Raw genomic sequence first — 26876 nt, forward strand, 5'->3', positions numbered from 1 at the left:
GAAAAAGCAGCAGGAAACTCTAGAGAGTTCTCATATTCTTGCCGAAGGCATTATATGATAGTCTAGTGGGACACTTCTGAGAGTACCAGTTCAGAGAGAATTGCTCAGAGACCGAGCTGCCACAGCCGAAGACAAGGGTTTCTCCACTATGAGGCACACCAAAGCAGTCAAAAAGAGAACTTCCATTTTACCACACTTGCTAACAAGAAGTCATACAAGCAATTCCCTCAAGCACTCCAGTTCCCCTGTATCGCCACCGGTAGTACTCCAGGATGAGTGATTATGAAAACCAGTATCCCCACTTAAAGGTTCTTCTGATGCAAAGGACCAGCCATGTTCCCAGGTCAATATATGACTTAGATCTTACTCAAAATACATGCTTTTGGCCAATTCTTCTTAACTAAACTAAAATTTATTAAAGAAGAAGAGAGTATTTGTTATCACATTAATAGATGAGCCCCTGATGGTGAAGCTGATGTGGTTAGGTCCTGTAACAGTGTCACTTATATAGCTATGTGGACAGATTGGCAATGTGGTTTCTTGCAGGGATAGGTTCCTGGGATAGTGTTTCTGTGGTGTGGTGCATGGCTACTGGTGAGTATTTGCTTCAGGTTGGGGAGCTGTCTGTAGGTGATTACCTACAGACAGGCCTGCCTCCCAAGGTGTGTGTGAGTGAAAAATCATTTTCCAGGATAGGCTGTACATTGTCAGTGATGCTCTGGGGGAGTTTTAGCTGGGGGCTGTAGGTGATAGCCAGTGGTTTTCTGTTTTTTTCTTTGTTGGGTCTGTCCTATAGTAGGTGAATTCTGAGTATTCTTCTGGCTCTGTCAACCTATTTCTCCACTCAGCCAGGGTATTTTAGACAGTGGATCAGGTGATGTGTGCTGGATGGAAGCTAGAGGTGTGTAGGTAAGAATAGCTGTCATGAGGTTTCTGATATAGGATATCATTTATGCAACCGTCATTTATTTGTATTGTAGTATTCAGGAAGTGGATCTCTTGTGTGGACTGCCATAAAAATGTAGGCATAGTGTGTGGCCATGGGGTATTTGTGCCCAAATCTGAAATGGTTGTGGGTGAGGACAAAGTCACAAAGCTCAGATACCAGGTATACCATGCCATCATTGGGTATACTGTTCCTGACATTTTGTATCATCCTTTTGTGGAATATTGGTGTAGAAAGTTTCTACTTCCATGGTGGACAGGATGGTCAATGATGCCCTGTAGTTTCCTCAGGAAGACAGTTGTGTCTCAAAGGTAGTTAGGAATGCTGATTGCGTAGGGTCTGAGGATAGAGTCCACATAGCTGGACATCTCTGCTGCAAGAGTGCCAATACCTGAGATTACAGGTTGTCCAGGATTTCCATGTTTATGGATCTTAGGTAGAAGATCTAGGGGTGTGTCTGTGTAGATTTAGTCCCATGTTATTACAGGGAGTTTCTTGAGCAGATGATGTCGTTTCTCTTGGTACTCCTCAGTGGGACCAAATGTAAAGTTTGTATTTCAAAGTTCTATCTTAACTAGCTTTGAATGGCCTTCATTACCATTTACATACATTTCTTACATGCCTGTAGAGGTTGACTACGGGTCATTTGGCTTGGGATTATTTAACCCTTTCTGGCCATGTGTTTGTGGTACAAGATTTGTTACAACTACATAATAGTGGTATCAACAATGCTTTTTATGGTCATATTATAATCAGATAATGTCATGCCTATGTAGACTACTCATTAGAGTTAGGGATGTCAACGTGTAGTCAAATACATAATTAACCAATAAGCCTGTGCTTATCCTGCCTCTGTATCAGAGGCAGTAGTTTGGGGTGGCAGGCGAAGCTGCTCTGCACCAGGAACTGGTTTTTAATTTGGGGACTATCAAACAATTGTGTAACTGATAATATTTTGTGCAGATACATGCCTATTCAATTAATCACTATCTAACACAGTGGTCCCCAACCATTAGAGGCTGCCGGGCACCAGGGGGCGTGGCCATTCGCCTGCCGGGCACCAGAGGGTGGGGACACTTGCATGTCCGGGGGCGGGGCCCCCGCCATAGCCACGTGCTTGGGGGCGGCCCCCCCCCAAGCACCGCGCGCCCGGGGCCGGCACTCCTCCCAAATGAAGCGCCGCATGCCCGGGGCCGGCGCCCCCTCCAAGCGCCATGTGCCAGGGGCCAACGGCCCCCCCCCAAGTGCTGCGCGCTCAGGGCTGGCACCCCCTTCAAGCACCGCACACCCAGGGCCAGCGCTCCCCCAATGCGCCACGCGCCCAGAGCACGGGCGGCCAATTCGCGCCACTCCCAGGGCCGGCACTCACCGTGCGCCATGCGCCCAGGGCCGGCTCTGACATCATGCATGCGCCATGTGCCCGGGGCCAGGTCAGCCCCGAGCACTTGGCGGGCGCACACAAATGCCATAGCACCCGCGGGCACCGTGTTGGGGACCACTGATCTAACACCTCTAATTAGAGTGCCTACAATTAGCTCATGCACTTTCTCAGGACAGTAGTTCCTGATCTGATCTTGTTCCATCTTTTGGCTGGCAGAAAGATTTTGTGGCTCTTTGCATCAAGGTTTGGATAACTGACTGAATTGCTCGAGTAGATCATCTTTTGATGAAACTCTACCGGAAATTCAGGTAAAGATACACCTGTATCTCCTTCTGCTTGAGAAAAGCTTCCAGAAAAACAAGGTCTTTTGTAAGGACTTGAGGTATGGATGACATTATGAAAGGCAGAACTTTGTATTGAAAATGATCAGTCCCATGTGTGAATTATAGAACTTTCTTGTGCACCTAGTGAACTGACCCATGAAAATAGCCTTCTCAAACAGTGATTTGGAATCTTTAAAAATTCTAGGATATACACTTGTAGAACCCTATCAAGGGCTTATCTGTCCAATGAAAGGAGAGGCTACTGGTCCTTGAATTTTAAGAGTCTCCCACATGGGTGTTGCTCATCAGAACTCTCCTGAATGTAGGCAGGCATTGTTTCTAGTGATTAATTGTGTGTTACAAGAAAATTGGTCTCTCCCTTTTCTAGGTTTAGAACGTTCTGTTTGCTTTTCATGTAGTCTAGCCTTCCAAACTTACTGGAGCAGCCACAAAAAGAGTATTTAAATCTGTAATAAGGCCTGCTATTCCTCTTCCTGGATTTGGAGCTGGGGGAGAGTAGTAAGGTTGGAATTTCTTTTTTGGTTTTGTTATTTACCTGAAGATTACACCACCACTTTGTTTCTGACCTTCTGAGTATTTTGAAACCATGATCATGATTTTGGCCTTTATATTGCCCTTTCAGGTATTGTAACCAGATGCACTATCTGGTCACCACATTGGAGGCCTCAGCACATGCTGAAAACATCAAAACATCTCTGGTTGTGTTGGTTATGCTTGCTGAAGCCATTGAGATTTTTTTTCAACTCTGAATCTAAGCACAATTTCTTTTTTTTTGAAGTCTAGGCCAGTTCTAATCTTGTAAACTATTGGGCCAGAGTTAAAACCTTCAGAGAGGAAGATTTAACTTCAAACATATCAAGCAGTGATATTTTCATTCTGTAGTTGATAGATTCTTTCAGGAAAGATTCCCTTCTGTTGGGGGAGCAGTGTCTTTGACAAGTGCTAAAACAGTCCTGTCCACGTTGGGAAGAAACACAAAATCTGCTTTACTGTGCTGAACGTGAAGAATATTTTTGGCATGTCTGAATAATCCATACACTTTTCTGGTGTCTCATTTGTACTTAATTACTCTTTCCAAAAAGACATGAAGAGGAATGCGTGATTCAGATTCTTCCAATTTCTTTGTAATTACTGTACCAATCCTTTCTTCTTGCTCCTTAATATATTTTAATGGGTTTATCTAACAGCACACTTAAGTAACTAATCACCTTTTGTAACATCTTTTCAAATCGGATCAGTTGGAAAAAAGATCCTTTTGTTTTGCTTCATCCTGTAATTCAGACTCTGAGATTGAAAATTCATACTCCCATTGCAAGGAAGATCCTGACTTTCCCCTTGACTTCTTTTTTCCCTCTCTTGAACTTTAACTGTCTAGCCTTCTTTAAAGCCGATGAAGATGAGGAGGAAAAAGAATTAAATAATGAACATAAAGAACCAGATACAAACAATTCCATTGCTTTATTATGTTTTTTCTTTCCATGCATGAAAACTTGTAAGCAGAGCCTTTACCCCTGGCACCCTCTGGTGATGACTGACCAGGCAGATGAGGTGGCTGGAGTGCTTAAGCCCTGTTGTACACCAGTGTTCTCTCTAAGCTGCATGGCAGCACAGCTTCATGGGTGATTAATCAGCCTCGCCCAGTCAGAGGCTCAGGACTCCATGCACAGAGCTGACTGACACGGCAGTGCTGATTAATCATCTGTGAAGCTGTGCTGCCACACAGCTTAGAGGGAACACTGCTCTACATTCGGAGTTTAGGTCCAGTTTAGCTGCATAAGGTTAATTTTCTGAACAATTAGTCCACACCACCAATCCCGTTCCATCACCTATAAGGGCTGCTGAAGTCGATTTCAGTACTCCTGGTTTTCACAAAATTTGATTTAGCATGGTCGAATTTATGGTAGCGTAGACCCAGCATTGCAAAAGTTGATGTTCGTCACCTCTGGGAGGCTCCCCACAGTGCCCCATTGTGATTGCCCTGGCCAGAACTTAGAATCATAGAACAATAGAACTGGAAGGGACCTCGAGAGGTCATTGAGTCCAGTCCTCTGCCCTCACAACAGGACCCAGTATCATCTAGAACATCCCTGATAGATGTCTATCTAACTTGCTCTTAAATATCTCCAGAGATGGAGATTCCACAACTTATTCCAGTGTTTAACCACCCTGACAGTTAGGAACTTTTTCCTAATGGCCAATCTAAACCTTCTTTGCTGCAGTATAAGCCCATTGCTTCTTGTTCTATCCTCAGAGGCCAGGAAGAACAATTTTTCTCCCTCCTCCTTGTGATACCCTTTTAGATACCTGAATGTCCCCTCTCAGTCTTCTCCTTTCCAAACTAAACAAGCCCAATTCTTTCAATCTTCCTTTATAGGTCATTTTCTCTAGATCTCTCTGGAACTTACACCTCTATTGCTCTCCAGATGAACAGGAAAAGCCCTGGGAAAGTTTGAATTTCATTTCCTGTGTGGCCAGCATTGCAAGCACACCTTAGAGCAGGCAGCACACCCGAGCAGCACATGTGGCCATGAGTTCCAGTTCCTTGGGGAGCAAAAGAGCGCCCGCATGGAGTGTTCAGGAGATCTTGGACCTTAGAGGAGAGGAATCTATTCTCTCGGAGTTCTGAAACAGCAAAAGAGATGAGGTAATATCTTTTATTGACTCAACTTTGATTGGTGAAAGAGTTAAGCTTATGCGCTATCCACGGAGGTCTTCCTCAGATTGAGAAAAGGTACTCAGAGGGTCACAGCTAAATATAAGGTTGAACAGATAATTTAGTATAAGCAGTGAACACATGTTTGAAGGGGCAAGGAAGAACTATTTAGCTTGAAAGCTTGTCTATCTCACCAACAGAAGCTGGCCTAATAAAAGATACTGCGTCATCTACTTCGTGCCTCTAATATCCTGGGACTGACATGGTTATACCACCACTACACACAATTTTGAGAGAATTTGTGAATTAAAGAAAAGACTGTGCTTTATACCACAGCATGTATGTTGGATTTTGAACCTTTATAAAAGATATAAGTAGCAAAGAGCTAAGTCTCAATGTTGGGACCAATGCTTAGTGAAGAAAGCAAGAGTGAGAGACTCACTACATAGTTCAGGACCCTATGGATAGTATAGGGAATAATGTAGGAGATTGGGGTGGAAGAACAATTTCAATTTGTTAGCTGGTTAAAGAAGGAATATATTTAATACTATTGTCTGCTCGCTGACTTCTACCAAATTAAAACACCATGACCTCAATTTGTATTCCTTCCAATAACATTCCATCCCTTTTTTTGCAAAAAAATATTAGAGGCAGCAAACAGGATGCATGAGAGTATATGTCTGAAGGGCATTTCCTTTCTGTAAACTCCTGATAGAGGTATTTGTCCTCAAAATTCACTTGTGCTTTCAGGCCTCCTGGACACACAATAGTTATTCTAGATGTTCCCCTTACAAAACAGAGAAAAACTATGAAAAATGCACAAAGTTCATTCTTGGTTGGTAATCTGTTTGTATTACAACCAGCTGTCAGCAACTGCGGAACCTCTTAAAGTGCAATATTACCAGGTTAACAAGGTAGAAGAATCATTTTAGCCATACTATTTTTAAAATAGCATTGAAAATCATGTGGAAAAATACAGAATTTAACTGTCTGTTGCTATCAAATAGATGCATGTATGTAAAGTGCTTTTACTCCTTCAAGTCCCCTTAAAATTTCACTCCTTTAAAAATGCCTAGTAAGCCCCATCTTCTTTTTTGTCTGTTCATTGTCTAAATAGGACTTTATAAGGCTACATCTACACTGGCATGATTTTCCGGAAATGCTTTTAATGGAAAAGTTTTCCATTAAAAGCATTTTCGGAAAGCGCGTCTAGATTGGCAGGACGCTTTTCCGCAAAAGCACTTTTTGCGGAAAAGCGTCCGTGGCCAATCTAGACGCGCTTTTCCACAAAAACGCCCTGATCACCATTTTTGCGATCGGGGCTTTCTTGCAGAAAACAAATCTCAGCAGTCTACACTGACAAAAGGGACTTTTGCCCAAACAGGAGGAGCATAGTATTTCCGCAAAAGCACTGACAATCTTACATGACATCGTCAGTGCTTTTGTGGAAATTCAAGCGGCCAGTGTAGACAGCTGGCAAGTTTTTCCGCAAAAGCAGATGATTTTGTGGAAAAGCTTGCCAGTCTAGACAGCCTAAATGTTACTCTTGCTGACTAGTAGTTACTCTTGTAAATGATAGAAAATTAGGGTAGGAGGAGACCTCAGAAGATCATTAGTCCAATCTTCTGCTCAAAGCAGGACTAAATCCAACTAAATAATCCCACCAGGGCTTTGTCAAGCCTGGCTCAATGAATGTCTAAGAATGGAGATTCCATCATGTCCCTAGCAACCCATTCCAGTGTTAACCATCCTCCTATCCAACCTAGACTTCCCCAACTGCAACTTGAGACCATTGCTCCTTGTTCTCTCATCTGTCACCACTGAAAACAGCCTAGCTCTACCTTCCTCATAACCTCCTTCATAAGTTATCAGATCCCCCCTCACTCTTTTCTTCCTTAGACTAAATAATACCTATTTCCTCAGCCTCTCCTTATAAATTATGTGTCACAGCCCCTTAATCATTCTCATTGCCCTCTGCTGGACTCCAATTTGTCCACATCCTTTCTATAGTGGCATGCCCAAAATTCTGTAGCAATACTCTAGATGATATGTGGCCAGTGTCAAATAGAGGGGAATAATCACTTCCCTTAATCTGCTGGCAATGCTCCTACTAATGAAGCCCAATATACGATTGGCCTTTGCAATAAAGGCACATTGTTGACTCATATCCACTCATATTGTCATCCACTGTAATCCCCAACCCTTTTCTGCAGAACTACCACTTAGCCAGTCAGTCCCCAGCCTGTAGCCATACATGGGATTCTTCTGGCCTAAGTACAGGGCTCCGCACTTGTCTTTGTTGAACCTCATCAGATTTTTTTGGCCCAATCCTCCAATTTGCCTGAGTTACTCTGGATGTATCCCTACTAAGGATGTTAAGTAGCAGATAAATGACTAATTGTGTACTCGATACAATTTGTATCGAGTACACAATTAGCAGATAAGGAGCTGCTGCGGCTCTGCAGTTTAAATGTAGTAGGAGCTGGGTGGGCAGGCAGCCTAGTTCCTACTACATTTAAACTGCAGATCTGCGGCGGGGGTAGTTCCAGGATCCAGCAAAACCTTGGGGCACTCTACTTGATACCAGTTGCCAACTAGACATTGAGCCATTGATCATTATCCATTGAGCCTGATGATCTAGCCAGCTTTCTATCCAAGGTGTAGTCCTTTTATCCAATCCATTCTTTCATTTGTTGGCGAGAATATTGTGGGAGACTGTATCAAAAACTTTATTAAAGTTAAGGTATATTATGTCCACTGCTTTTCCCATAGCCACAGAGCCAGTTACCTCATCCTAGAAGGCAATCAGATTGGTCAGGCATGACTTGCTCTTGGTGAATACATGTTAACTGTTCCTGATCATCTTCCTTTCCTATAAGTGCTTCAAAATAGATTTCTCGAGCACCTGTTTCATGAGTTTTCCAGAGAGTAAAGTGAGGCTGACTGGTCTGTAATTCCCCAGATTCTCCTTCTTTCCCTGTTTTAAAGATGGGCATTACATTTGCCTTTTTTCAGTTGTCCAGGATCAACCCTGAACATCATGAGTTTTCAAAGATAACGGCCAATGGCTCTGCAATCACATCAGACAATTCTTTCAGCACCCGCAGCTGCACTGCATTTGGCCCTATGGGTTCATGCATGTTGAGATTTTCCAAATAATCTTGAACCTGTTCTTTCACCACTTAGGCTGTTCACCTCCTCCCCATGCTGTGCTGCAATGTGCAGCAGTCTGGGAACTGAACTTGTCTGTGAAGACCAAGGCAAAAAAGCCTTGAGTACTTCAGCTTTGTCCACTATCATCTGTCACTATGTTGCTTCCCCTATTCGGTTGGGGGTACGTCTACACTGCAGTGTTATTTCAGAAAAACTGACGTTATTCCTAAATAACATATTCTGTGTCTATGTTACAAGAAATTTTTTCGACTTAATGTCAAAATAATGTCAAGCTGGAGGACTTCTTACTCCAACTCCGGTAACCCTCTGTAGTGGGTCAGGGTGGCTGCACACTGACCCTGAGCGGGAGGCATCTCTCCCTGAGCCCTGGTGGACAGCACCTGGCTCCAACAACTCACCTGACCAGAAGCCAGGGGGCGGGGCTGGAGATATAAGAGGCTTGCCTGAGAGGCCAGTCTGGGCCAAGTGGCCTGAGGAGCCAGAAGCCTTCCCCGCACACCCAAGCAGGGAGCTGGGCCTGGGAGAAGCTGAAGACTGGCCTGGGCCGCTGGGTCCACACCTAGATGACAGACTGGAAGAACTGCTTTCCTGGCTGGGGGTTCCAGAGCACCGAAGCCCAGAGGACCTGCACTGGACACAGGTACCACCCGAGAGGGAGAGTGGAACAAGCCCCGGGGTAGCCAACCACCATTGGGCTGAGACAGAACCAGGTCAGCGTATTGTGGTACGGATCCCCGCTGACACAGCCGCAGACTGCTCTGCTACTACTAGGGCCTTAGGCCAGCATGCAGTGGAGTGGGTGGGCCTGCGTCCCCCCTGACACCCCGCTCTTGGGTGGCAATCTTCCCCCTCGGCTGTTACTGAACAGCAGCCTGAACCTGCTGGAATGTGGCCTGAGCAAGGGGATCCAGCCAGGCACTCATGTGAAAACTGTTTAACTGTTTGTTTGCTGCCCCACCCTGAACAAGGGCTTTGGCCGCTGAACTGTTTTGCCTGTCACCCGCCCTGAACTAAGACCGGGCTCTGAACTGTCTGTTTGTTTGGTGCTCCACCCTGAGCAAGGGCTTGGACTCTAGACTGTTTGCTTGCTGTCCCGCCCTGAACTAGGGGTCTGGGCCCAGAACTATTTGTTTACCGTCCCACTCTGAGCAAGGGCCTGTGATCTGGACCATTTATTGGCCATGAAGAGATGAAAGCCACTGTTAATTCCCCAAAAGACTAAGCAGGGGGTAGTGGGTCAGGGTGGCTGCTCACTGACTCAGAGGAGGAGGCGCCCCCCCGAGCCCAACAGGCTTACACCCTCATTGTATGAGGCGGAAGGGAAGTCGGAGGAAGAGGGCTCTTTCTTGGGCTTCCTGCTGTGTAGATAGCACCAAAAGCCAAAACAAGCTATTTCGACTTAAGCTACGCAATTGATGTAGCTCTAGTTGTGTTGCTTATTTCAGCTTTAGCCCTGCTGTGTAGATGTGCCCTGAGGGATCCACACTTTTCCTGACCATCTTCCTGTTACCATACCTGTCAAAACCCTTCTTGTTACCCTTTATATCCCTTGCTAGTTGCAACTCCAGTTGTGCTTTGGCCTTTCTGATTACACCCCTGCATGCTCAAGCAATATTTTTATATTCCCCTCTAATTATCTGTCTAAGTTTCCACTTCTTGTAAGCTTCCTTGTTGTGTTTAAGATCACTAAAGATTTCTCTGTTGAACCAGTCTGGTTGCTTATCATATTTGCTATTCTTGCTGCACATTGGGATGGTATGGATGGTAAATAACCCCAGTCACAATGGAAGGGCAACAGAATTGCAACCGAGTGCTCAATGTTCATGCTCAAAGTAGTCTCCTTGAGATGAATGATCAAAATACAAACAGTCTACCGGTTAGCATCCATGTGCATGATTATTAATAACATTTAGAACTGTCTAGCTATTTTGCATATACAAAGTACATTAATAATAATATATATTTTATTTTAAAGTTAACAACATGCCAAGCACTTTATAGAAACATGCATGCCATGTAAATGAGTGCAGCATAAGTAATATCAGACAGACTAGCAGACAAGAGAGTTCCATCTCTGCTCTAGATAAATTAATGGAGGTCATGCCCATCAATACTTATTAGCCAGAATGGGTAGGAATGGCGTCCCTAGCCTCTGTTTGTCAGAGACTAGAAATGGGTGACAGGAGAGGGATCATTTTGTGATTACTTGTTCTGTTCATTCCCTCCGGGGCATCTGGCATTGGCCACTGTTGGAAGACAGGATAGTGGTCTAGATGGACCTATGGTCTGACCCAGTATGGCCATTCTTATGTTCCTATGCTCTCTGAAGAGTTCATGCTCTAAGGACCTGATTCCATTACCCTTGTGCACTTCGGATATTATTCAGATGAACAGTTCAATAGATTAAAGGAGTCAGATTCGTGTACTGTAGTACTTTTCAAAGGATTCTTTCAAAAAGTTTGTTTCTTTCTAAATGTTTCTTTGGTTTTGTTAAAGATTAGAATGAGGATATGCTTTCTGCTTGTACCTAGCAGTTAGAAGGGATGTTGTATGTAGTACGTAAGTCCACAAGAATTCCTTTACTACTAATTTATTTCCATTTGTTAAGTATTACCAGAAACGAGTTCTGGTTGATGATAAAATGTTTATTTAAAGTTTTGTACTGAAAATCATGTTGGGATTTGACTCTCAAGAGTGTTTTGAAGACAAAAGTACAAAGAAAGTTCTTAGGGGATGACTTCAGATTTAGTAAACCAAATATGAAACTAAGAAAATATGGTACCAATAGATTTGCATAATATTATGCTGATCAAAAACCTCCTTAATCTTTGATATAACTAATAAGGGAAAGTAGTGGAAACCAAAGTTTATTTATTAGAATTTAGGGGAATTTGGCCGTGATGCAGTCAATTGGAAAAAGTACACAGGAGCAGTGTTCCTTGTAAGCTGTATGCTTATGCAGCCACTCAGGAGAGACTCAAATGCTGCCCAGTAGATTAGCAGAATGTTCGCAGCTAGGTTTTTTGTTTCTAGTGGTAATGCATATTTGCACATGCTTTGGTGCACATAAAAATTATTCTGCATATGGATGGACAAGATTAGAGGGAACATTGTACGGGAGACTGCATTTCCAAAAGTTTTAATGAAAAGTGTGTAAGCAAACCAGGAATGAGAGCTGCCAGACACAGAACTAGATGCACAAGGCAATTTAGATGATACAAAAACAAAGGCCAAAATTTGTGTGACCTCATTTGCGTGTCCCTCCTGTTCTCGTTTAACAATTATATGGTAGTGAAGTATACTCAGCAATTCAAAGGAACAGGCTGCTCATAGGCTAGCTGCAAATAATTTTAACTATATATTATATTTGTCATTAGAGCTAAGCAAATCAGTCATTATTAGTAATTTATTTCAGGAATGTAGATTTTTTTCTGCTTCAAGATTTCTGCAAGGAGATGATGATCCCCTGAAATCCATTCAGTGCTCTAAGTTTTTGATAAAAACCTCACATTTTTTTGTGAAAATTCAAAATTCAAGCTTTACTGCTTGATTGTGATTGGTTAAATAGGTCATGTGGCATTGTTTCTGTGTCTTGAGCTGGCAAATACACTAGCACTTCTGACAACTGTAATGCATGCACATTTTGAAATTGGTTTCTGTGATTACTAACATATGCAACATTGAAATTCACTTTTCAGGGACGTTTTTGCCAGTTAAATTTGATTATGCAGAGGTTTACAAAGAACAACAGAGCATGAGCGATGAGAACATGACTGAAGGTAATTAATTTAAATATACAATTCAATATCCTTGGATTTTCCCTCCCTCTATTAACACAGATCTTTGTATAGTTTTTTTTAAACTATTTTTCTTCAGGATCTCATCAATGTACACGTTTATGAAAATGCCACAAAGCTAGCGCATATCACACAAAATACAAAAGAAAAATAAATCACATTTTCCAAGGAAATCAAACATTATATCTAAGAAGATGAGACTTTAAGTCACAGTAGCCATTATAACACATATGTAGTATGTATAAATTAAAGCTGGTACATCTCTATTGACTCAGTTTAGCTGCTTAAATGATACTATGCAGTAGTGGTATATTGGACCTGAATCCATTGGAAGGAACTCTGAGAACAGTCAGATATGGATCCAAACTTTGTGATTCTGTCCATCTCTAGCTCTAGGGTTTTAGGTTAGAAGAACCCTTTTAAGATTTAGAAGGCAATATCCAGTAATGGAAACTCTTTTCTGAACTTCATGAAGGAGCAAGTGGGGACAGGCAGATCAAATCTGGCAAGTCAAACACATAGCATTTGCAATATTTTACCAGCAATGGTGTGAAATGTCTCAGACACATAAGAAAAGGAAGAACCAGATTGAGGGTTTATGAAGCTTTCAATTATTTCCATTTGCAAAGCTAGTTAGAGAAACCCTTTTTTTCCCAAACAATATTTAATTAACTTTCCCTACTCACCCCAGTTAAAGGGAAATCATTGCTATGTATTACTCTAGTGGTTGTCAGTCACAGAGTACTTCATGGTGACAGACTTCAGACCCCCTTTTCCCAAAAGAACAAGTTCCACTTCAATTAAAGTGGAATCTTTGTTAGCGATATAAGACTTCTGACAGACCGCAGGGAAAACCTTATCAAAACCTTATCAATCAAACACACATAGGGTGCATGTAAACTACACCACAGGTCAAAATAAGATATGCAATTTGATCTATGCAAGTTGCATATCTTATTTTGATCTTATTTCAAAATAGCTTATTGAATAAATAGATTGATTTTGAAATACATCGCTATTCTGAAATGTCCCTTACTCCTTGTGGAATGAGGTTCACAGGGACGTTGGAATAGTGAGCTCATTATATTTTGAAATAACGGGCATGCTCAAAAGATGTAAAATAAGTGTTTTGGGATACATCCAGTATCCCGAAATAGTGCTGCAGTGTAGACGTAGCCTTAAAAGGCAGAGTTGTGCACATACATTGACTTGTTACAATTCTTTGTAAAACACAGGTATTTTGAGCCTAATTTGAGTAACATTTTTAAAAACTTTCTGATCTTTGGGTGGAATATGCTATAGAAAGGCAAATTTTGTGATGTGGGATGTCGCTGAATCCACATTTCAAAGTAGTAACTTCCGTTATGAAAGAAACTCCATAGCAAATCTGACTTTTGCAGACGATGTACCCATGAGCTTCTGGGTGAAAGCATGAAACACCCCAAAAACCAAGCCAGGAAACAAGTCCAAGCACAGAAAGAAAAATCCTAACAAGAATGTAATAAAAATAACAAAATCTCAGCAGCTAAATTACTGAAGTGTTTCATAGCCGAATGTAATGCTAAAACCACCCTTCCACAGCCTCGAGAAAAACCGTGTGTTTCAGCAATGAGAACTTGATGCACTGTATTTTCCAAAATGCCAAGAGCCAAGAATAATATAACATCACCAAGCAGACTTCAAAGCCCAGTCCCTCCACTCACTCCTCGCTCCTGTGCATCCCTTCAGTGCCAAAGCACACATGGATCGGAGGGCTCTGCTCAGCAGCTGCTCAGAATGTTTGACAGATTTCCCAGACTCGTACAGCACTTGTAAATGAAGTTTCCAAGAGAGGCAGAGGTTTGACCATACCGTTTGCAAGAACAAAAAAGTGTGAGAGAAGTTTGTTTATTGACTGAATGATGGATTTTGTACTTGGTTCCTGGAAAAATGCATCATTGAAATTGTGTAGGATCCTACATCAAGATATTTTCATATGGGACTCTAGCAGTTTACAGGAATCACATTAGGAAGGCTATTATTAACTTAGAAAAGATTACAAGCATTTTAGGAACCATTTACTTGGAGCAACAAAAGTATTAATTCAACACATTAATTGCCTCACATTATGAACTACTGTAGGTTAAGATAATTGAATGTGTCTCAGTCTTAAGAGTTACTGTATTTGAATGCCAGTAAATTCACGCAACAGTTACCATGTTTATACATTGTATTGTTTAATTAATTAATGTATAATAAAGAAAAAAATTGATATGCAACTATAACCAAGCATAAAACATCATTTATATATAAAGGTACAATAAAGATTTAGAAAATGGATAGAAAAAAGCAATAATCTAGGGTGTTAGTTGAAGTACGCCCCAGTCAGTGATAGGGCCAGTATGATTTTCTGGTGTTTAAGGGTGAAATTCTTCAATGTGAATTTGAAGGATGCTGAGGGCAGAGCAATTGAATGGAAGCTTATAAGGTACTAGCTTTAGTGAGATACTGGTATAAGTGAGAATGTGATATTGCTCTCAGTTTCTGCCTGTTCCTTCAGCTTTCTAGGCAAATAGATGAGAGAGCCAAGTTTAATGTCAGGCAAGGGGCACAGAGAAATCCTGGCAAGCAGTACAGAATGCTAATGATGGAATGCCATGTGAAGATATTATTCTATTATATAAATCTTACTATATAGTTTATAAATGTACTTCTGTCTGTCTGTGTGTCTATCTGTCTGAGTCAATTTGTTCAAGAACTCCTCCTAAATAGTAAGAGGTAGGACCATCACATTTGGTATGCAGTTTCATAATTTTAGTTAACATAATTTTAGTTATCATAACTAAAAGCAAGGTAAGGGTTTTACTGTGCCAGGACAATGGGATATGCCTGTAATTTGATTGTTTCTCATGAAATGAAAAGGGAAGGATCTGGCATGAGGGACAGTTATACTGCAGAATGACCACAAGAGGGCAGCAAGGGGCCAGAGATGGGGACCAGAAAGAGAAAGGGACCGATATCTACTATATATTTAAGAGAGTTTGTCTGTTTGTATGTATGTCTCTGTGTGTGTCTGTCCTCCAGCTAGAATACATGCACCCCTCTCCTGGCTGTAACAACTGCAGGGGCTATGGATAGGCGCTTCTCACCAGGCCCTTAGCTGTTGCTGTGAGAGAGGGCCGGTGTTGTCCTGTCTACCTGGGCAGCCCACATACTGAACTCCTCATCTCCAGCTCCACCTCAGAACAATGATTTAAATGAAGAAAATCAAAACTTATTTGAGTTAAGGACTCAGTCAACACCTGGTAATAGTACTAGAAGTTTTATCCAGCGGTGGCAGGGTCCAGGTCTGGCCATGGGTAGGAGCATCACGCAGACTGCCCACCAGCTTTTCCCTAAGACCAACCTATGGCAAAGGCAGTGAACATGCAGGCCACATGCTAACTTTTCCTCAGAGCTGGCCTGGGGTGGAATGGGGGGCTGCACAGGCCACCCACTGGTTTCTCCTTGCCCTGGGAAATGCACAGTGGCTGGCAGCTTCTCCCTGGGGCAGGACAGAGTGATAGGAGCCATTCTTCTGGCCAATGGCTGCTCCCCAGCATGGGGCACTTGCTTCTCCCCTAAAGTCATTTGTGTGTATAACTGTCCCTGCTATCACACCCCTCCCTTTCTGTTTGATGCCAAACAATCACATTCCATGCACATCCTATTATCTCAGCACAACCAAACCCTGTCTTTTCTTTAAGCTATTATAAGAGGAAAGTGCATACCAAATTTGGTGGTCTTAGCTCTTATCGTTTAGGAGGAGTTCTTGAACAATCTGACTCACAGATGGATGGATGGACACACAGACACACAAACACTCAAACTCTCTAAAATAAACATTCATTGTAAAGAGTCAGGTACTCACATCTTCCTGTTGGCTTATTTTATGTATTATTTCTAATATTTTATACTAAAATGTAAAACCAAAAAATTAACTTGATTTTGTCAAAGCCATATATAACACCTACTCATCTTAGTACAGAGATCAGGTTTTCTTGACTGGATCAGGATCTGTTGTGATTATTTCAGTGAATGAAGGCTGGGATCAAAATTGAAAGTCAAATTCAGAATCAAGTGAGTGCCACATAATTTGGAGTTTGTAATAAAATATCCACTCCTCTCAGCTCATTTCCCATCCCCCATTCAGAGCTGTCAGACAGGAATGGGTTTCCACTGCAGATGGTCTCAATTGACAAGATTCAAATCTACATCTGAAGTTCAAACATGATATAGTACATAGTCTATTTGTTCAGTCTACTAAAATTAGCTTCAAAGTCCATATTCCTCCACAACACATATAGCCAACAGCATACTTCGTACAGAATTTCTGGATACCTGGTGACATTGCCATGAAGATACTAGGTCAAATGTTACTCCATACATAGCATTCAAGAGTCCATATCAAAGTTTGATAGGGTAGTCAGCAGTTAGGTTCACCCCTCCATCTCTAGTTTCACTGATGATGGAATTGTACACATTTCCCAGATATGATTTAACTTGGCTGTGGGTTTTGCCCCTTTTGGAGGGGTTTATAACTCAGCAATATGCTTTGTGGCTTGAATGTACAAGATTCAGGCCAAAAATCAAATTTGTTAAACAGAAGCTCGCAAAAATATTATTTTATTTTTCTTTCTATATTAAAATCAGTGTTAAAATGTGAAATACTTTAAATAATAGAAACCACATGATCTGTGAGAACAAGCAGGGTAAATGCAGAACCCAGCAGGAAGCAGGAAGTAACTTCCACTAAAGTCAAATGGAAGCTGAGTCCTTAGCTCAAGGCTGAATTTGGTTGCTTATTTTACGTTTTTAAAATATTGAGTACAGCGTAAAAATTAGCATTCCCCCACTGATTAGAGTGACTCTCATGGAATTATGAGAATCTATGTAAAAATATGCTTTAAAAAAGATAAAGCCAACTTGCTTTAGGCCTAAAAATTAAGTTTTGCAATAAAGGATTTTACAAAACATTATATCAATGGAAATGCTTTGAAGAAATAAATTGAATAAATTAGTTTTGTATTGATTTATTTGTGTAGAGGGAAATGGCGTAGGGAGATTGGATTCAAGAACACACAATGAGTGTTGAAATACGTGAAATTCTGAAAAGTCTTGAAAAATTGGGCAAGTTCCATAGGATTGGAAGAAAGTTAATATTATACCAATATTTAAAGAGTTAGTGGGATGACCCAGGTTATCACAGGCCTGTCAGTGAGTCATCGATCCCAGGCAGAAAATGGGACTCAACAAAGAATTAAAAGAGAATTATAATTAATACTTATTAACATGGGCTTGAGAAAAACAGAGCTTGTCAAACTAACTTAGTAAGTTTTCTTGATAAGGTTACAAGTTTAGTTCATAAAGATAATAGAATTAATGTAATATTTTTAGACTTCTGTAAGACATTTCATTTGGTATCAGATTACATATTAATTAAGAAACTAAAATCAACATGGCACACATTACATGTATTGCTATTGGCCAACTAATAAATCTCAAAATGTAATAACAAACAAGAAATCATTATAGAAAAGATATTTTTCTAATGGGGTCCTGTAGTGCCCTAATCTATTTAGCATTTTATGAGTAACCTGGAAAAAAACATTCAATCATTACTGATAAAGTTTGCAGATGACACGAAGTTTTGGAAGATGTTTCCCTGCTTTGACAAAGTAGGTCCACAGAATTCATGATTTCTTTTATATGAGCACAGTCTACTGTATCTACCAGACAAAGTTTGCACCAGCTGAGAATTTGTAAAATTTGGTAAATGTATGCAAGGATGACCAAATTACAGCTTTACAGATCTCATAGTGAGGGGCGTGCCCTTTCCCAGATCACAATGGCACCACTGCTCATGCATTCTTTTGTGCACCAGTGTAGCCACTATGGGTAGATTAGGCTGATCGGCAAAGGGAAATGAAGCCGCGATTTAAATAATCGTGGCTTAATTTAAATTTAAATGGCTGCCACGCTAAGCCAACAAACAGCTGATCAGCTGTTTGTCGGCTCAGCGTGCTAGTCTGGACGCTCCCGCACCGACCTGAAAGCCCTTTATTAACCTCCCCGTTATGCCTCGTAGGATGAGGTTTACCGGGGAGATCGATAAAGGGCTTTCAGGTCGGCAGGGGAGCGTCCAGACTAGCGTGGTGAGCCGACAAACAGCTAATCAGCTGTTTGTCGGATCAGTGCAGCAGCCATTTAAATTTAAATAAAGCCACGATTATTTAAATCGCAGCTTCATTTCCCTTTGCCAAACAAACAAATCTACGTGGCTCTGTCGACAGAGCCATGTAGTTTAGATGTACCCTATGAGACTTATGATATAGATGCCTTAGCCCAAATTTTTTAAATTAAACTAGTAAGATGCTTGTTTTACACCATCAATTATTTTCAGACTAAATTGTAATTTCCTTACAATTATGATAGCGTCTCCTTTGGGTGAGAAGGAGGTGGACAAAAAAGAAAAAAGCAATGAGAACTCTTCCTCAATGAAAAAATCTTAATTAACGTACAGAATAAAGGTTGGGAGCCAGTTTCAAAACCACCTTTTCTGTGTGAATGATGCAGCAGGATGAAGTGACTCAAACTATTCTTTCTGAAGTGCTAGAGATAAAAAAGGTCTTTTAGATGGACAAGTTTCATAGGTTCAAAGAGCACCAGCATTAAGGCATTGAGCACAATGTTCAAATCCCCAAATGGAGCTTCATCCACCTTAGGATGAGTCAGTAGCTGTACTGATCTAATGAAGCAACAACTATCCTTATTGTCGTAAATGGAAGATTATCTGAATGTTCTCAAAATTGCAGACAATGCAAAAACATGTACTTTCCAGATATTAGCCTGCAGCCTGATATTGAAAGCATCTTGCAAAAACTCTAGAACTTTGCTTACATCATCCTGAATATGTGTGTCTCTACACCAAGCTTTCAATTTAGCCCAAATCCTTGAGTAAGCCTCATTTGTTGTTTTCCTCTTCAATGCTAACAGAGTTGCAAAGTAACCCTTTTATTCTACAAGCCTCTTTTCAAATGCTAAGATGCTAAATTTAACTTGCATGGATCCTAATGAAGAACTGGACCCTGGGAAAATAAATCTAGACTCTGATTCAGAAGCAATGGTGACTCTATTGACATATTCATGAGATCAGGATACCAAGACTACCTATGCCAATGGGAGGCAAACAAGATCACTTCCTTATACACCTTTATCAGCTTCTGCATTATCCTAAGGGTGAAGGGTACTGGGGTAAAAGCATCAAGTAACTCCTTTGATCATTTGAACAAGACAACTATGCTTAGCACTCCTGGCTCACTTTTTCTTGCAAAATATTGTGAGTTTTCTGGTTTGCCTAGGATGCAAAAAGAACCAGAATAAGAACTCTGGATTTTTTGATGATTAATTGGAATGATTTGTTGCAAAGATTCTGTTCTGCCTAATTGATTTTCCTGCTGCTCAGCCAGTCAGCTTTCAAATTTCTAGTACAATTGATATACACAGTGCGTCCGACAGCCACTACAGGCCCCGGGGCAAGGTGGGGAGGAGCTGAGGCTGGAAGGGACTGGGCAAAAGATAGTCAGCCTTTAGCGCCACCTAGACCAAGGCCTGGAGTTCCAGCTTCCACCACTACCGAAGTAGTAGAGGTGGCAATTGGGAGCTCCAGGTCCTTTTGAAACTACTGGCCCCTGTGCAGTTGCTCCCTTTGCCTTTCTGTCAGTGGGCCTGGATGCACAAGCTATGATAGACTGTAGATGGTCCTCTGTCCACTGCATCAGTGCTGTGTCCTTTTGGAGGTCCTATAAGTTCCAACACCCTTGATGGTTTATGTGCCTGATCTGTCATTACCAGAATTTGATTATTTGGCAATATTGGGGCCAGTATTGAAAAGTACACTGTATTGCCCTCAATTCTAGAAAATGTCTGCCTTTCATTTGCTCTGAGAACAACTGTGTCCCTTAAGCCATCAGCTTCTTCAAGAACACTCCTTACCTTTCCACACTGGCATCTGGTGTAATGACAAACCTCTCTGGCTCTGCATGATCTCAAAATAAAAAAGGAGTCATATAAAAAATGGAAACTAGGACAAATAACAAAGGATGAATATAGGCAAGCAACACGGGAATGCAGGGGCAAGATTAGAAAGGCAAAGGCACAAAATGAGATCAAACTAGCTACAGGCATAAAGGGAAACAAGAAGACCTTTTATAAATACATTAAAAGCAAGAGGAAGACCAAGGACAGGGTAGGCCCACTGCTCAGTGAGGAGGGAGAAGCAATAACAGGAAACTTTGAAATGGCGGAGATGCTCAATGACTTCTTTGTTTCGGTTTTCACCGAGAAGTCTGGAGGTGTGCCTAACGTAGTGAATACAAGCAGAAAGAGGGTAAGTTTAGAAGATAGGATACACAAAGAACAAGTTAAAAATCACTTAGGAAAGTTAGATGTCAGCAAGTCACCAGGTCCTGATGAAATGCATCCCAGGATACTCAAGGAGCTGATAGAGGAGGTATCTGAGCCTTTAGCTATGATCTTTGAAAAATCATGGAAGACAGGAGAGATTCCAGAAGACTGGAAAAGGGTAAATATTGTGCCCATCTATAAAAAGGGGAATAAGAACAACCCAGGAAACTACAGACCGGTCAGTTTAACGTCTGTCCCAGGGAAGATAATAGAGCAAGTAATTAGGGAAATCATATGCAAACACTTGGAAGGTAATAAAGTGATAGGGAATAGCCAGCATGGGTTTGTGAAGAACAAGTCATGCCAAACTAATTTGATAGCTTTCTTTGATAGGATAACGAGCCTTGTGGATAAGGGAGAAGTGGTGGATGTCATATACCTAGACTTTAGTAAGGCATTTGATACGGTCTCGCATGATATTCTTATTGATAAACTAGGCAAATATAACTTAGATAGGGCCACGATAAGGTGGGTGCATAATTGGCTGGATAACCGTAGTCAGAGAGTTGTTGCTAACGGTGCTAAATCCTGCTGGAAAGGGATAACAAGTGGAGTTCCGCAAGGGTCTGTTTTGGGACCTGTACTGTTCAATATCTTCATCAATGATGTAGATATTGGGATAGAGAGTACGCTTATTAAGTTTGCAGATGATACCAAACTGGGTGGGGTTGCAACTTCTTTGGAGGATAGGGACATAATTAAAAATGACCTTAGCAAGTTAGAGAAATGGTCAGAGGTAAACAGGATGAAGTTTAATAAAGACAAATGCAAAGTGCTCCACTTAGGAAGGAACAATCAGTTCCATACATACAAGATGGGAAGCGACTGTCTAGGAAGGAGCATGGCGGAAAGGGATCTAGGGGTCATAGTGGACCACAAGTTGAATATGAGTCAACAGTGTGATGCTGTTGCAAAAAAAGCAAATATGATTCTAGGTTATATCAACAGGTGTGTTGTAAGCAAAACTTGTGAAGTCATTCACACAGCCCTTAATTCGAACTACTTAATTTGAACTAGGCGTTAGTCCTCATAGAATGAGGTTTACCTAGTTCGAATTAAGTGCTCCGCTAGTTCGAATTAAATTTGAACTAGCGGTTTGTGTGTGTAGCGCCTATCAAAGTTAATTCGAACTAATGTCTGTTAGTTCGAATTAACTTTGTAGTGTAGACATACCCTGGGGCTCCTCACTGCTCTGTCCTGCTGGGCCTGCTCCCTGGTCTCCCCCAGCCAAGGTGCAAAGATGAAATCACTGCCCCCTGCAAGAAGCAGTACAGACACTAAATCTCTTCAGGTGCAAGCAAAGTGCACTTTAGGGCTTAGCTTCCCAGGATACCACTCCCCAGACGGGATCAGAACCTCAAATTAATTATTTAGGTAAGCCCCCTTTAACAATGAAGAAGGAATGTACACACTGATTTCCCCCCCCTCCCCCACAGGTAACAATTATTTACACTAGGCTTGATGATAGAAAACAAAAGAGATTTTGTTAAGTATAAGCAGTAGGATTTAAGTGGTAATAAGTGAGAACAGTCAGAGCAAAGTAGATTACAACTCAAAATAACAGAAAATGCTTAGTTAATGCTACACTAAAACCTCAATACAAACTTATTATAAGCCCATTAAAAATTCACCCTAAAACTGTTTCTTTTCCAGCTAAGCCTTCCAAGCCAGGGTTGTTCCTCACCATGGTTCCTTCCCTTGGGTGTGTCCAGCCAGCTCAAAGGCAAAACCTGCTAGCTTCCTGTTGTTTTTAAAGATTCCCTTTTGGTGGGAATTGTTTTTACTTTTCACCCTTCCAGTTGGGGTGGACATGTGACTTCCTCAGCCCAACCACCGCTAAGTCTTAAATTCAAAAGACTATTTGCATATGAGTGCCTGGATATTGGAAATACCCTTGATGGCTTTCCATTTACACATTTAAAATCAAAAAGCATTCCATACTTGGAGGCTATGTCTACATTGTCGCGATCTGGCTGCTTTTGTGCAAAAACATGCTGCCTGTCTACACTGACCGCGAGTTCTTGTGCAAGGACACTGACGTTCTAAAGTGTGAAATCAGTGCTGCTTGCGCAAGAATTGTGATGCTCCCACTCAGGAATAAGCCCTCTTGCGCAACTGTTCTTGTGCAAGAGGCCAGTGTAGACAAGCAACATGAATTTCTTGCTCAAGAAAGCCCTATGGTTAAAATGGCCATCGGAGCTTTCTTGCGCAAGAGAGCGTCTACACTGGCACGGATGCTCTTGCGCAAAAGCACATGCCAGTGTAGACGTTCTCTTGCGCAAATACTTTAACGCAAGAACTCTTGTGTTAAAGTGTATTTGTTCAAGATCATGCCAATGTAGACATAGCCCATGTGTCTAATTTTACACACAAGAATGATGCATACACCAAAATAAGATAAACAGCCAGTGGATTAAGACATTAAGATCGATAGTTTACAAGAAGCAATTTATCCAAAGCATCTTTGAGTTATATATATTTGTGTCCATAAGTCCATTTCATAAAGCTTGGGGAGGGCTCTGTCATGGGGGAAGGAAGAGGTGGGATTGCCAGAGGCAGGTTCCATATTGGAGACTTACCTGGGCAAATCCTAGCCAATGGGATTGTGTTGGGGGTGGGGACAGTTTGCAAAGCCTCTTCCCCTTCCCCCAGTCTTGCAGCTGTTCAAAGACAAATAGAGCTCCACAGCTGCTTTGCTGAGCAGCATGTGAGGACTGGGGCAGGCAGGGAGCCTACCTGAGGCTTGGTGGGCTGGATCTGGCCTGTGGGCCGTATTTTGCCCAGCCCTGATCTATAAGCATCTACATAGGGATCAGAAATTTGATAATAGAAAAACCCTTACATTTTGCTGACAAAGGTATAACAAGAACCAATGGCCGGAATTTGAAGCAAGACAAATTCAAACTTGAAATAATGTGCATATTTTTAACAATGAGAGTAATTAATCCCTGAAACATACCAAAGGTTATGGAGACTTCTCCATCACTGGGCATTTTTAAATCAATATCGGATTTTTTTCCTGAAATATATGCTATAGTTCAAACAGACTTGGTTCAAAAAATCCTGTGACCTGTGTTATACAGTAAGTCAGTCTAGATGATCACAGTGGTCCTTCCCTTCTGGCTTTATAATCTATGAATCATTTTCACACTGTGTGAGAATTAAAGTGAAACTCTCCAGGCTAGATTTGAATGTCAAACTCTGAGTACCATAAAATATTTTTTAAACTTTCAAATGGTAAAACAGTAAATATGATTTTTAAAACATTATTTCTGTTTTAATAATCTGAACTGCTCTTATTACTAACAGATGTAAGGAAAATATTTTAACGTGAGGTTTATGTGGACATCACATCACTTTATAAACATACATATAAACAGATATTTGCATTTATTCATCAGACCAGAATGAATCCTTTGAGGGACTTTCTGGGGTACTGGTACTTAAGACTAATTTTTTGAAACTACATATTTATGTATATAGCCCTATATAAGCTAACGGCCTAAAGCAGCACTATAAGGAGCATACTACAGATTGTAGGCTTTATAAACACTCATGAAATATAAGAGGAGGAGGGAACAGGCAGGAACTAACAGGCAAACAATTAACAGCAAATAACACCTTTCAGAAACTTAAAGCTTTTGGGACACAAATTGTCCCAGAAGCTGGGAGGCTGAACTTCTACTCTGAACTCACACAAAGGACAGAGCGAGGGCCATAACTTGGAATTTCCTGGCTGTCGTCAACTTCTGTCACAACCATAACGTTGTTTCAACATGTTTTTTTGGCTTTTATTTTTTTCTTCTCTTTGATATAGTCTAAACCAGACATAAAATGGAAAAAAAAGGACTGTTTCCATTGAGCAGTGATAACTTTGACATCTGCTTCCAAGTGTTATTCATCACCACACAATGCAACAATCTGAGAGAAAGTACAATGTACCTTTTGGAAAAAGTGACTCTGTAATTGCTTTTCATAACAAAGTCTGCCCTAAAGATTAAGGCTTTATGGACATTTATAAAAGAAAAGCATAACAGGCCACCTACACTTCCTAGCAAGTAGCATTTGCACTGTTTGCTTTTTAGGGTCAAACACTCCACCTACATTCACAGATGGTGAAAAAGGATAATTAACACACACCCAAACCCAAACACGCACACCCCACCATGCTTTTCCATCCACCCCTATTCCTGTAAGGGACCATTTCACAGTTGTGATGAACTTTGACAGAAGTTAAAAGGAAATCACTGGATATAATTTTTGAAAGGGATGATATCACATAATTGGTCTTACTTTCTTTTAGGTTTAACACTTACTGGCTCTTCTTTTGGCTTATTAGGTGGCTTTGGGCAAGCCCATTTACCACTCTGCATTCCAGTTTCCCTATCTATAAAACAGAGTTAATAATTTTGGGATATGAAAAGAACACACTGCAACCACTGAATGAAAGTTGCTCATAATAAGTGCAAATACTGGGGAATACTTACTCAGACAAATTCCCATTGAATTGTAGCCTGAATATAGTGACTGCAAGATTTAGCCCACTATTGTTACTGAGACGTACGTTACTGTAAATAAAATTAAATGGGAAAAGACTATGCCATTTGCAGCAGCAGAGACAGAGCTGAAGACAGAGGAGACCTTTAACCAACTCAAAATGACAGTGAAAAAATTGTCATGGTTTTGAGAACTATCTCCAGAGCATAAAATGACAGATATGATGGCCACAGGGATATGCTTGCATCTGTGTCCCAAGTGTTGTGTCGTGTTTCTGTGCATGGTTAAACAGTTGCCTCTGGATACATCCAAGCCGAATGAATTTCAGTGCTGGATGATAGCATTCCTGCATTTACAGTTTACAAAGCGCGTTGAGGACCTTTGCAATGAAAGACACTATAACCCTAGGACTTCTTGATGCTAATAGCAGAGGGCACAGGGGGGCTTATGGGTTACAGCAGTGGTGGGCAATCTACAGCCCAAGTACTGATTGTGGCCCATCGGGATTCTGTGTGTGGACCACAAGGTGTTTTATTTACCATTGTCCACGCAGAGAGTTGCCAGACTCAGCTGGTTTTCATCCATGTGGGGTTTTTTCCTGCTGGTATTACTAAAGTGACATGCACGTAAAGCAAGGGCACATGAAGTGAGGTGCATGATGATTGCACACAGCATTGTGAGAGCTGCATGCTCCCTTTGCATCCAATCAAAGTGCTGCTCTCGTTCAACTGGTACATCCCATAAATGCTAGGTACACAAGCACAGTTTGCAAAACTACCTATCCCAGGAGACTGTCTTGGTTACAACAGTCTTGTGGCCAACTGAAAAGAAGGAAGGCCACTCATGTGGCTCACTTACTGGGCTAGGTTGCCCCTCACTGAATTACAGAGATCTCAGAAGTCTGGTATTTATATTCTAGCTCACTAAGAAATGTTGTGTAAGTTTTCTGTTGAAAGCCCAAAACAAATTTCAGCTGCTCACTCCTTAAACTTTAGCAACTTAAAATTCTTTGTGAAAAATTCATGTGGAACAACAGGATTTAGGACCACCATAGTTGTCTTCTCCACCCATCCATTCTTCTTTGTGATTTTGTAACCCTGACCTCTCAATTTCTCTCCTTATGTACCTCTTCTTGTTTCTTCCTTAGTCTCCAACTTTTGCCTTTTGTCTAACTTCTGTTATGCTTTCTTTTTTCCTTCCTCTTTCTGGTGTGCAAACCAAGACAAGAATGATTATGCAATGGATGAGAAAGAGGAGAGCTTGACATAGAAAGACAATTTCTGCTCAAGACTCTAAAAGAAAAGGAAGTATGATAAAAAATCAGACATAAAAGCAGAAATGGGCAGGTATGACAAATGGATATAAGGCTTTATTTCCCAATACATAACTTTGTTCAGGATAAAATATACCTCTGCGCCTCTTGCTCCACTCATCTGAAGAAATGGGCTGTGTCCACAAAAGCTCATGATACTGTGTACATTTTTTTATTAATCTCTGTGGGTATGTCTATCCTGCCACCCTACTTCGAACTAGGGTGGCTAATGTAGGCATTCGAACTTGCAAATGAAGCCCGGGATTTAAATATCCCGGGCTTCATTTG

The 26876-nt window shown here is 41.3% G+C and overlaps 1 protein-coding gene and 1 long non-coding RNA gene across 2 annotated transcripts in view; one reads left to right on the forward strand and one right to left on the reverse strand.

Moving 5' to 3' along the window:
- Positions 1–26876, reverse strand: part of ZDHHC15 (zDHHC palmitoyltransferase 15) — a 226177-nt gene that overhangs the window by 96055 nt on the left and 103246 nt on the right. The gene's annotated exons all lie outside the window — the stretch shown is intronic.
- Positions 1–26876, forward strand: part of LOC142831233 (uncharacterized) — a 56662-nt gene that overhangs the window by 21533 nt on the left and 8253 nt on the right. Inside the window, exon 2 of the long non-coding RNA XR_012906904.1 lies at positions 12197–12277. This is a non-coding gene — a long non-coding RNA (uncharacterized LOC142831233). The remainder of the gene's footprint in view (positions 1–12196; positions 12278–26876) is intronic.

The sequence above is a fragment of the Pelodiscus sinensis genome, chromosome 13 (assembly GCF_049634645.1).
Source record: "Pelodiscus sinensis isolate JC-2024 chromosome 13, ASM4963464v1, whole genome shotgun sequence".
Classification (NCBI taxonomy): domain Eukaryota; kingdom Metazoa; phylum Chordata; order Testudines; family Trionychidae; genus Pelodiscus; species Pelodiscus sinensis.